The sequence below is a fragment of the Triticum aestivum genome, chromosome 5B, assembly GCF_018294505.1.
Source record: "Triticum aestivum cultivar Chinese Spring chromosome 5B, IWGSC CS RefSeq v2.1, whole genome shotgun sequence".
Taxonomy (NCBI): Eukaryota; Viridiplantae; Streptophyta; class Magnoliopsida; order Poales; family Poaceae; genus Triticum; species Triticum aestivum.
The window spans coordinates 603,089,540-603,101,733 of NC_057807.1; the positions used below are offsets into that span (position 1 = coordinate 603,089,540).

The 12,194-nt window shown below is 42.2% G+C and overlaps 1 long non-coding RNA gene across 1 annotated transcript; it reads right to left on the reverse strand.

Annotated features, from left to right (window-relative positions):
- Window positions 1-571: 571 nt before the first annotated feature.
- LOC123117104 (uncharacterized) lies at window positions 572-3,847 on the reverse strand. The gene is made up of 6 exons (XR_006457296.1): window positions 3,682-3,847; window positions 3,477-3,571; window positions 2,553-2,621; window positions 2,261-2,300; window positions 1,281-1,355; window positions 572-815 (listed from the first exon to the last, which is right to left on the reverse strand). It is a non-coding gene; the product is annotated as an uncharacterized lncRNA (long non-coding RNA).
- Window positions 3,848-12,194: the final 8,347 nt, after the last annotated feature.

Here is a 12,194-nt window from a genome sequence, read left to right on the forward strand (position 1 = left end):
AAAAGGTACTCGTGACCAGACTAATGTCACTACACCACAGCACTACATCCCTGACAGCTAGGTCGGACGAGAAAACAGCTTCCATCGATAGATAGTCGGTCGGGAAAGACTATTGCCGACCGACTGTGTCTGTTGGGGAAAGTCCAGACGAAAAAGCCTTTCCCGACTGACATATCTTTCCCGGCCGACTGTTTGTCACCTATGGCTTAACTTTCCCGACCGACAGTCTGTTGGGCCTACCATGGGCCTTTCCCGACCGACGGTCTGTTGGGCCTACCATGGGCCTTTGCCGACCGACTATCTGATGGGGTTGTATTCCCGACCAACAGTCTATAGGGCATGCCATGTGCTTTTCCCGACCGACTATCTGATGGGGTTTGTTTTCCCATCCAACTTTTCGTTGGCCCTGGCATTAGCTTCCCCAAACGACTTTCAGACATGGTTTTTTTTTCAACCAACATCCAGTAGCCCTCCCATAGCTTACATTTGCACTACCAAGAAAATATCAATCAAGACATTTCATAACAATAACGTGCATGTCCTCCAGCAATAATAAACCATAACCAGACAATAGAAACACATATTAATTAATTTCACATGTAAATACTTCATCCGTTATCAACATAATGACTTTCAAAATTTCCCATAAGCTAATATAACTAATTAACTAGAGGAAACATTAAGGTTCATTGTCTCAAACACAATGTGGGTTTACAAAATGATAGATAAAATTCATCACCAATGATTCAATCACCACTACACAAAATATCCTGAACCGCCGGCTTCATGGTTCCTCCTCCGCTTGCATGTCTTTCCTGCAAAATGTAAAGAAGTTGCCATTACATTCTTACATTCATAAATACAATGTACCATAAAAACTGGGATAAAGCATAGCATTGACTACAGCTATTACTTCACAAGGCAAGCTAGTACCAAAACACCTACTCAAGAAGGCACTCCATTCAAGTATAGGTAACCACTAGAAGTAGACACAAGCCTTGCCACACCGCTTTTCATTGTGGACCCGCTTTTATCTCTCTTATTCCTCACGTTGGATTACTCAATGCACATACAAATGACTAAAAAATAAAATCATATTCCCAGATACTATGCTACTCCAGTATCCAGGTGGCATGTAAGCCACTATGTAACTGGCAAAGACAATTGAGAATTCAGACGAGAGATATTGCCACATTGGCATGAGAGGAATTAATCATTCAATGCAACTAAATTTCAGAAAAAGAAGTTATTAAGCAGAGACAACGGAGCTTGCATATTACATTATTACATAGATCAATCTTCCTTGCAACTTGATTGGATTTTCATTGACCTTGTATGCATATGTAAGAGAGAATCTGCATAAACAAAGATTAGAGATTCGGGGGATTAATGAAAAGAGAGTAGTAGGACAGAGAGAAAGTGGACAAATCAGTAGGAAGTAGGACTAGTAGCACACCTAGTCCTAAAAAATAGGGACCGGCCTCACTGAGGCATGGAGCTGCTCGTGGTAACAGAGCAGCGGAGTTACCTAGGTGAATAACGTACGTGGCGAAAAATATTCCACGGCTAGCACAAAACCTGTGAAGTATGAAGACAACACAATTACATCTACATGAGGAGCAGGCTGCGAGGTTGGCGGTATTTACCACGGTGACTTTCTATAGGTCAGGCCTCTAATAGTGGCCCACCGAAAAGTTACAAGCTCTGTGCACAATAAAAAAAACAGGGACAAGGAACCATTTACGAAGTGCTGCATGTATTTCCTATGTAACAAAGAAATAATAGGAAACTGGAGATGTGTTTATTGGACTAGCACATAGTTCCATATGCTAGTCAGTAGTAAGTGAGGGCATTCTACATTGTTTGCTGTATCACTGCACTAGGACATCAAAACAAACGACAAAGTTAAAGGTTATGTTTCACTTTGTCATTCAACTTGATGGCAACAACTTGTACAACTAAAAAATATCAGGTCATTAACAGCAGATGCTTTACTTAACTATAGCTTGTTAAAAATAAAGCTAAAAGTCTGCACAACCATGCATACTTTTGTATGCTAAAAACCCTTAGAAGAATAATATAGAATATTGAATCCCTGATTCTCAACTGAACATTTACTAAATGCATTGTAAGAATCTGGCAAGCCCTTGTAGTACTTCTCCGTATGCCTACATGCAAGTGTACATATGCAGCGCGTTGCATCAGATTTCAGCAAGTACTAACATCTAATCTAAGATGTTTAACATATGGGGTGTTGTACCTAGGTGTATCCATCCAATCTTTGTCCATGCTAGTTGCACCTGCACACATGATTAATAGTGAATTTAAATGCCTCACACACTGTCCACACACAAAAAAACTAGAAAATTCAAAATGTGAATAGAACTCTGAAACTGAAACTAAAATCAAAATCAAACCCTTTCTATGCCTCGCATGTGGATCATAGGAAACAAAATAGGTGTTCCAGGAATTGAACTTCATAGGAAACAATTAAGTCTAGAAAGAATTCATTATATCATTATCAAATAGTGTCTAACAGTATAAGAAAAAACCTTTTGGAAATCCACATGTCGTTCGGATCCCGCTGGTTAGTAGGTTTGGCCCCCTTCTTTTGCCAGGCACTGCTTTAAATGTTCACCAACAATGTTATACATGTGGTGTCATACATTGTCCACACACAAAATAACAGGAAAAGGCCAATTCTAAAATATACAAGTTCAAGATAAGTTGCTGCTTATCAAGGAATAGCAAGAGATTATGCAAGTCAGGTACAATATTGTTATCATGACAACTAGGAACTAAAGGTGCCACGCTAAATTGGTATCTTAATTTATGGGCGGAGGCAAGAGCTGAAACTGAACCAGAATCTCAAGTTTTGGTTTGCCTTATAATGTATTACTGCTACACAGATAATTATTGTTCTTGTGCATGATCTCAACTTGTCACAGGACATCATTAGCATTTTCATATATTCTCTCGGATCCCACTTTTCAAAGCCAGAACAACACTCAAGAGTCTAAACTATGGTGACAACCCAAGGTTCAGAGCAATAAATATATCATTAAAATCAGTCTAAATGTGCCATTTTCCACAAAGTATCATCATAGTTAAGATTTATAGCTAAGTTCTATGTTCCAAATTTAAGCAGTATGCTAGTTACTTATGATGATAATACACTAAGCAAATTTCTTTTGATAACGAAGGCCAACCAAATTGACCACTATGCAGAAGGTGTGCTCATGCATAACAACTACACTGTTTTCTTCTCAAAGCACATAGTACGTGTAAATTAGCTTTCAAAATCCACACATAACATAAGCAGGAACATGTGGAGGGGAAAAACAATTCTTCCGAAGAGAAATCGTTGTATTGCTGGGAAATAGATAACACATGAGGTGGATAAAGACCTTGCATTAGAAGGACTAAAACCAACCCACTGTCCTAGTTGGATCTGGAAGAGGCATCTTGGAGCATACCTTCTTGGCCGGCAGCACCTCCAGGAGATGGTGAGCTTGGGCGCGGACGAAAAGGGAAGCTCCCGGCAGGGTTTGGAGGGCGACGGCAAGACCACCTGTGCGTGCAGGGCAGCGTAGTGAGCGACGGTGAAGGGAAGGGCGCACGGACAGGAGGAGAGAGCACCTGCAGATGGAGGGGGGGGAGGAGGACGGAGAAAGCACCTACCGGTGGAGGCGGCGGCAGTATGGTGTACGGGGTACCACCGGCGGCAATGTGGAGTGGGGTTAGCGGTGGACGGGAGATAGAGAGGATGCGACGGCCCCGCCGGCTGGAGAGCACGTGGCCGGCGTGGGGAGCAGCATGTGCGGCGGAGGGAGAGCTCGAGCGGGGGCGGCGGCGGATGCAGAAACTGTGTGCCAGATCTGAGGGATTTGGGGGGTGAAGGGGAAAAGGGGAGGTAGGGTTTTTCGTGGGCTGGGCTCATTTCGGCGCCAACTGTTTCACGTTCCCGCGTGCGCGACTGATCGGCCCAATTAGCCACCAATAGTTGGTCGGGAAAAATTGCCGACCGCTAGTTTGATGGAAGTCTTTCTATTCCCGACCGACCATCAGACGTGAAATATACCAGCATTCCCGACCGACTGCTAGACGCTACAAGTGTGTATTCCCGACCTACTGACTGATACAAGTTTTTCCGACCGACTGTGTGTCAGTATAAATGAGTTTTCCCAACACACACCGGTAGGGAATTCTGGTGCGTGGTGTAGTGTGTGTTGAAGCATTTTATATAACCATAGGAAAATGGAAAGACCTTGTTAGAATTGTGATTTCATTGTGCAATTCTACGACTCTACCATTCATTTTGATTCATATGATTCTACTATTCTGGTTAGTAAAATCTATGTTTGTACAATTTGCGACCCTACCATCAGGGCTCCGATCGGACTATTGCAGAATGAAATGCAGACCCAAAAATGACACAACAACTAGATGAGGCTTCGCCAATACCTGGACTGTGGATTATTGGGGAAAAGAGCTCGTTGAGCACGTTACGTTCAAGCATGGCTGTCTCACCTAGCTCCAGGCAATATTCAACCTCTCCTGAACACATTCGAGAGATGAAAGAGAGGATTGCAACTCAGGAGTCGGACGTCATAACAACAAATGATAGGTTTCAACTAGACCTGAATGTAGTATTTGTTGCCCAGATACAAAAAAATTGAAGAGTTAAGAAGGAAGCGACAGAAAGAACTTGAAGCTGTCAAGATGGATCGATGAAAGAAAATCATTGCTTTTGAAAAAAGCAAAGAAATGGAGGTAATGCTTATTACCTAATAAGGAAATCCTCGCAATCTTTCAGAGGACAACGTCTCAGAACCACCCATGCCTTGATGGTGTATTATTGTTCGTCATGATACTTTGTCATGTGTCTTATTTGTTGTCTTTGATACTCTGTCTCATGGTTGCTCATTATTATGTGTTATACAATTGTGTGAGAATTGTCAAGTGTCACTATTTATGAAAACTCTAATGAAGATGTTTGAAATAAAATTTTGTAGTAAGTTAAATGTAATTCATTTTTTCTCTTAATTTAAATATAAATTTGGCTGCAAATTGAATATATAAGAATTGACTTCTTCATCATTTGTGACGGTAATTGTGATAGAAATGCATGCAGTCACGAATGTCTGGACTTCTAGGCCCACATGTAACCAGTCACGACAGCAGCGTGTGGATCCGGATTTAAGAATCGCTGGCCTATCCAACCTGATGGCCCGATTGTTAGTGATGTTTACGTCATTGAAATGCTTAACGATGACAAATTGACTGATAGACAGTGACAATCTTGACCGTCAACAAATATAGAATTGACAAACTAGGAATTGTCATCGAAGATATGATCTTAGATGACGGGAAAAGTGGCATCCTTATTCTTTCAAAAAAAAAGTACCGCGCTTTAGTTATAGCCAGTGTGACGGACCAAAACCATTACAAACATATTTTTTATGAATAAATACGATTTTACATGACACAAATCAGCCGTTAGAGGAAATAGTTGTCTTCGTAGTACAGACGTGATTGGCGTTCAACGGCTCCGGTGCCTTGGCTCGCTTGTGTATTTTTAACAATGCTGAACAAGACATATGCCTCCTATATTATTCGCATCGTCGCTAATGAATCGCATTAGGCTAATCAGCAGCGCACACGCGCACCGAGGACCCGCGACTAAGCAGGCCCACTAAAAGGAACGAAGGTTACGATGTGTTCTTTGGCTGCTTTGAGATTTGCGAAGCCACGTGTCAGGTGATCGATGGGGTCTCCCGGGATGGTGCGTACGATCAGGTCGTATAAGATTTTCTTCCCAAAACTGTGGTTCAGCATGTTCCAACTTCCCTGGCGGCTTCTATGGGGGACACCTCATGCCTACTATGTTGGTTCTATCGAGAAGGCGGGCCCAAGATCCACCGGTTAGCTGCTGAGGGCCTTCTTCGACGCGCGATATTGTTGTTGCTCCTACACCGGAGCCGTGTGATGCCAGACAGATTGTGCGGCTGATGCAAAGCACTGGATGGCTCGACCTGCATTCCAGTGCCTTCCATTCCTAGTTTGCTTTTCTTTTTTTTATATATACTACTCACTCTAGACGATCGTTTTAACTCCTGAACGGCTGGTTTATTACTTATTGTGTCAAGCGTAAGCTACAGAACGAAAATGAATGGCTCTGTGCATAATGATGATACAGAGGTTGGGGCCTTTCCCATTTCAAAGAAAATGTTGAAATAGAAATGGAAGTGTGGGGTTTGGACTTTGAAGAGCACAAACACACTTTGACACTTCGGTTACTTGTATGGGCATGGTTGGTTACTAAGGACAGTACTCTCGAGTCTTGCCCAGCCTTAATGTGTGCATCTCCTCTTCAATTTAAGTGATAGCCAGAGTCCTTGATCGTTTTGGAGTATTAACTTCAGTGAACAACATGACAGTTGGCGCTAGCTAGTAGCTCCTTGGAGTTAAATACCAACACCTCCTTTTGTGAGGCCACTAAACGCACATGCTCGTCTATTTATACAGAGGTAGTCGAGTTGAACACACATTTCCCCTTACTTCTTAGCTCACATTCACTTTTTTTTACCTCGGTCAATTAAATAAGACACGTAGTCCACATTGATAGGGATTAAAAACAAGAGACGTCCAGTGATGTAGAGCCTTGAGAACGGAAGGCGTCAGGAAGAAAAATCCAAGCATCGACATGAAGTATGGTCAGTCTGATTCATTATCAGCACACTGTTACATTGGGCCTGGCTGCGCAAGATCCTGGCCTTCCTCGAGGAGCATCGCAAGATCGAGAACCGTCAAGTTCTTTTTGAGCATCACTGGCAACGTCTTAGCGAGTCCTAGTTGTTCTATCACATGCTATTTGGTAAATTTGAACCACTGGGCGTGTTTAAATTTGACTAATATGGTTTGTGAACTTTGAATTCGATTTGTAAACTATATTCGTGATTTGCTTGAACACTCAAATTTATGTTTAGTTTCTATATATGTGCTAATGTGTAGTTGCAATTTATACTAGAATTGCAAAGTTCATAAAAAACAAAAATTTACTCCGTTATATATAGGGGAACGACTAGGTCCGACCAAAACTTAGTATAATCAGTATACTCCACTAAGGGTTTACTCCACCACATACTCCATTATTTTTAGGGGGTCAGTTAGAAATGTCTTTTTAAGTACGTCTCCAGGCATTCGCCTCGTGTGCTCGCGCGAGGGCGACCAGGAACCGACGCCTCCCGCTGGCGCCGCCGTAGATCGCTTTGTCTTCGGTGGTGTCAGGCCGAGACGCAGTAAATCCCGGCTCTAGCCGGCGGGAGGGCTCCGACATCGTTTTTAGGTGCTTTTTCGTGTCTGTCTAGGGTATGTGTTATGTTCAGGAAGACAAGACGGCGGCGGCTTTCTGATGTCGGAATAAGGTTCTCCCCGTCTATGCCCCATTCTGGTGATTCATCTACCATTATTAGAGGGCGTGTGGAGATTTATCTCCGATCGATCTCGAGGGATTCAGTCGGCATTTGTCTTGGGTGGTTCCATTTGGATCCGGTCTTCGTTCGTGTGTGTTCGTGTGTCTTCAGGTTAGATCTTTCTGGTCTACGCGATGATGGCATCGCGCCTTCGGCTCACTCTAGTGATTGTAGTCGTCGCTAGGTGGTCTACGGACCTAGATGTAATTTTTACCTCTAATATTCTTTATACTGCCTTGACAGTTGACGAATAGATCAGAAATTTTCTCGCAAAAAAAGACAATACATCTGAGTCTTGCCTAGCCTTTAATGTCTGCATCTCATCTCCTATTCAAGTGATAGCCAGAGTCCTTGATGGTGTAAATATGAACGTTTGAGGACACGAATTGATGTCTGCATCTCCTCTCCTATTCAAGTGATAGCCAGAGTTCATAATCATGAAAATATGAATGTTCCATGACACGAACCCCTTCTGCTTTGAATTTCAGTGGACAACATGCGCACAACGGCGGGTGCTAGCCAGTTCCTTGGAGTTAAATACCAACACCTTCTTTTGTGAGGCCACCAAGCGTGCATGCTCGTCTATATATACTAGCACTGGTAAATTTGTGTTTGTGTTCGAGTCCATTCTAGCCGACAGTGGATGGTACTACAACGGCACGGCAGGGGAAGTGTAGCAAAGCAGATGTACCTGCATGTTCAATTGCAACAAGATCTTTAGTGAACCGAGATATTTACATGCTTAAACTTTCTTTCTTCATCTTTAATGCATCTCTCTTTTGTAATTCTGCCATAACACGGTTATTAAATCTGATCAGCATGCAGTTGTGCAGTCCAACCACCCAGATTTAATTCCTGGAATTGAAAGGTGATGCATATGTGTTTTCTCCATTTATATGTGGTATGGCCACTTATCAAAATAAAATTTTGGTACTCACTAAGAGAAATTCTTTGAGGGCCATGCTTATCTTGGTACTCACTAAGATTTGTAAACTTTTTTTCAAATTCGATGAAGTTTTATTCAAATCCGATGAACTTTTATTGAATCTGATGAACTGTTTTCAAAATCGATGAACTTTTTTCAAAATCTGATGAACTTTTTTCAAATCTGATGAACCTTTTTCAAAATTTGATGAACTGTTTTTCAATATTGATGAACTGTTTTCAAAAATCGATGAACTTTTTTTCAAAGCTGATGAACTCTTTTCAAAATTGATGAACTTTTTCTAAATTCGATGAACTTTTTTTCAAATTTGTGAACCTTTTTTCAAATGCGATGAACTTTTTTCCAAAAACGGGATGAACTCTTTTCAAAATCGATGAACTTTTTCCAAATTTGATTATCTTATTTTCAAATTTAATGAACTTTTGTTCAAGCTATAAAGTAAAACGTACAAATTTTAAGAAATTCGAAAATCCAAGTTATAAAGTAAACTGTAGTGTCCTGTGCAATAAATAGCGTGGCTCTTATGGTTCTTATAGAGTTCGCGCTTGATTTCAATTACTAGTCATCCGATGGTGTAGTGGTTAGGTGGAAAATCTTGCTGTTTAGCGGCGTGAGTTCAAGTCATGATTCTACCATATTTTTGCGTTCTTTTTTCGCGAGACTGCTCGCTTCGTCTGTGGGCCGGCCCACTTGGCGCTGTCAGTAGGCGCCGGTTGGCTTGGCCGGCGCCGAACGCGCCGAATAGGAGCTCCCCCTGATTCGGCGCTTGTTGCTGCTGTTCCTTGCTCCTCCGCCAGAGTCACACGACAATAGATGAATTGTGCGTCCCATGCAAAGACACTCGACAGCTCGTCCTGCATTTCGGTGCCTTCCATTCCTAGTTTGATTTTGATATTACTCACGCCAGACGATCCTTTTAACTGCCAATGGCTTGTCTTATTACTTATTGTGTTTACTGTAAGCTACGAAACATAAATGAATGATTGTGTGCATCATGATGATGCAGAGGCCCAAGCCTTCCCCTGTTCAGCAAAAAAGAATGAACAAAAATGGATGTGTGTGGTTTGGACTTTCGAGAGCAAAAACACTTTGACATAGTTGGTTACTTTTATGGGCATGGTTGGTTACTAAAGGGCAGAACTCTCGAGTCTTGCCTAGCCTTAATGTCTGCATGCATATCCTCTCGAATTCAAGTGATAGCCAGAGTCCTTAATCGTTTTTGAGCATTAGCTTCAATTAGGGATGAAAACGGCGTGGAAACGGACGAAACCGGTTGCTATCATATTTGTTTCATATTTTTTTACAGAAGCGGAAACGAATACAGAAGCCCCGAAAATGAATACGGAAACAGATACTACCGAAAAGAAACACGGAGCGAATACAGAGCGGACATGGAAACAAAACTGTGTGTTGACCGAAACATAAACCCCCTTGAATCATAGAGAAATACAGACAAAAAACAAACAAATTGATGGAATTCTTAACATGACTACAAATTAATATGGTTGTGTCGGTAACATAGGGTAGTATTGTAGTAGTACATGACAATTCCGTATATAGTCTAGCTGAGTATGTGTGTGGTAGTAAAAATTGGTACTCAAATGATACATTCTGCTCATTCTACTTATTGTGTCATTCGTGTTGTTTGGTAGTTGGCTACAAAATAGCCATGAGGCTATAGTAAAAACAGAAATTCCATATTAACGAAACGGAAAGTTCCGTTTCAACGTGTGTTCCACCGAAAAACACCATTCCGTTTTTGTTTCCGCATAAAAAATTTCATTTCCATTTCCATTTTGCAAATTTTCATTTCCGTTTTCATATTTCCTCTCTGTTTCCATTTTCCTCCGGAAAAGCGGAAACTTTCCGGAAAAGCGGAAACTTTCCACTCCATTTTCATCCCTAGCTTCAATGAACAACATGATGGTGGGCGCTAGGTTGTAGCTCCTTGGAGTTAAATACCAACACCTCCTTTTGTGAGGCCACCAAGCGCGCATGCTCGTCTATATATACATAGCTAGTCTAGTCGGACACACAGTTCCCCTTCCTAGCTCGGATTCACTTCTTTACCTTAGTCAATTAAATAAGGTATGTAGTAGTCCACATTGATAGGGGATGAACAGCAATACACATTCAGTGATGTAGAGTGTTGAGAACGGAAGGCATCGGGAAGAAAAAACCAAGTGTTGCAAGCGAACATAGCCGGTCTGATTCATTATCAGCAGACTGTTACATTGGGCCTGGCTGCGCCGGGACATACAGCAGCAGTGCGTGGGGGTCTCACCGCCGATTGCTGTGCTTAGATAGCTAGTGTATCAGCATGTTTGATTAGCTAACTAGTGTGTCGGACAGTGGGTATTCTGACGCATGTGCTGTCAGCAGGTTTCAACGAGAAGTCGGGCCCAAGACCCACCGGCTTGCTACTGCGGGCCTTCTCCGTGTTGAGTTGTCACGTTGTGTTGTACGGAGTACATGTGTTTGTTGTGCTCTTGGCTGTAACGGTGTGTAACCGCGTGACCCTAGTCCTAGGGATAGCTAGCTAACCTAACAACACCTCCTCATCCAGATCCCTGCACGTAGGGATTGGTGGTGCCTTTCCATGTATATGTAAACACCTACTGTGAGTAATAGGCAACTGTTTCCACCTTCTCTCTGATGCATGTTGCTTATTTTTAGACAATCCGATACATTGTTTGCTGCTACTGCGCTGCGCTGGAGCCGCGTTACGCTAGACGGATTGTAAGGCCCATGCAAAACGGACGACGGCTCGGCCTGCATTGTGGTGCCTTCCATTCATAGTTACTCACGCAAGACGATCCTTGCACTAACGAATGCCTACTCGTGGTAATAAGCTATGGAACAAAAAAAATTGGAAGTGTGCGGTTTGGAGAGCACAAACACTTCGCCAATTTGGTTACTTGTATGGGTATGATTGGTTACTAGGGAAAAGTACTCATGAGCAAACAATGAAGGAAAAATCAAAAGTTGTCATGTCTCTGAATGTAACCCGAATGTTCTCTAAAAAAAGTAACCCGAATATAAAAACACAGGTACTTGGCTTATAATACCCGCAAACAAAGTGACCTTGGATTGGATGATCATAAGCCGAGCATGGCAAAAAATGATCATAAGCCGAGCATGGCAACAAAAAAAATGCTCGGCTTACAGGACATGCTTGGCATATACCATAGAAAAGAGCTCGGCTTACACAACAATCTCGGATAGTTTTGGTGTGGCATATAAGCCGAGTGTGGGCCCAACAAGGCTCCTCTTATATTTCATAATTATTTCATTTAAAAAAACAACAAGACGTAAGCCGAGTCCATGATAGACAACACTCGGCTTACACTTTGCATATTTTTTTCAAAAACTATTTCTTGAGCCGCGCGACCCTAGACGATCCTTTTAACTCCTAAATGGCCATCTTAAAATGAATGATTGTGTGCATCATGATGACGCAGAGGCCGGAGTCTTCCCTTTCCAACAGAAAAATGTAACAAAAATTAAAATGTGGGGTTTGAACTTTGGAGAGCACAAACACTTGGACACTTTGGTTACTTGTATATGCATTGTTGGTTATTAGGGACAGTACGTACTCCTCCTGAGTCTTGTCAAGCCTTAAAATGTCTGCATCCCTCCAATTCAACTCATAGCCAGAGTCCTTTGTCGTGTTCTATTAACTTCAGTGGACAACATGACGGTTGGCGCTAGCTAATAGCACCTTCAAGTTTAGGGGGTGTTTGGATTGGAGCCACCGTCCGCTCATCCAATAT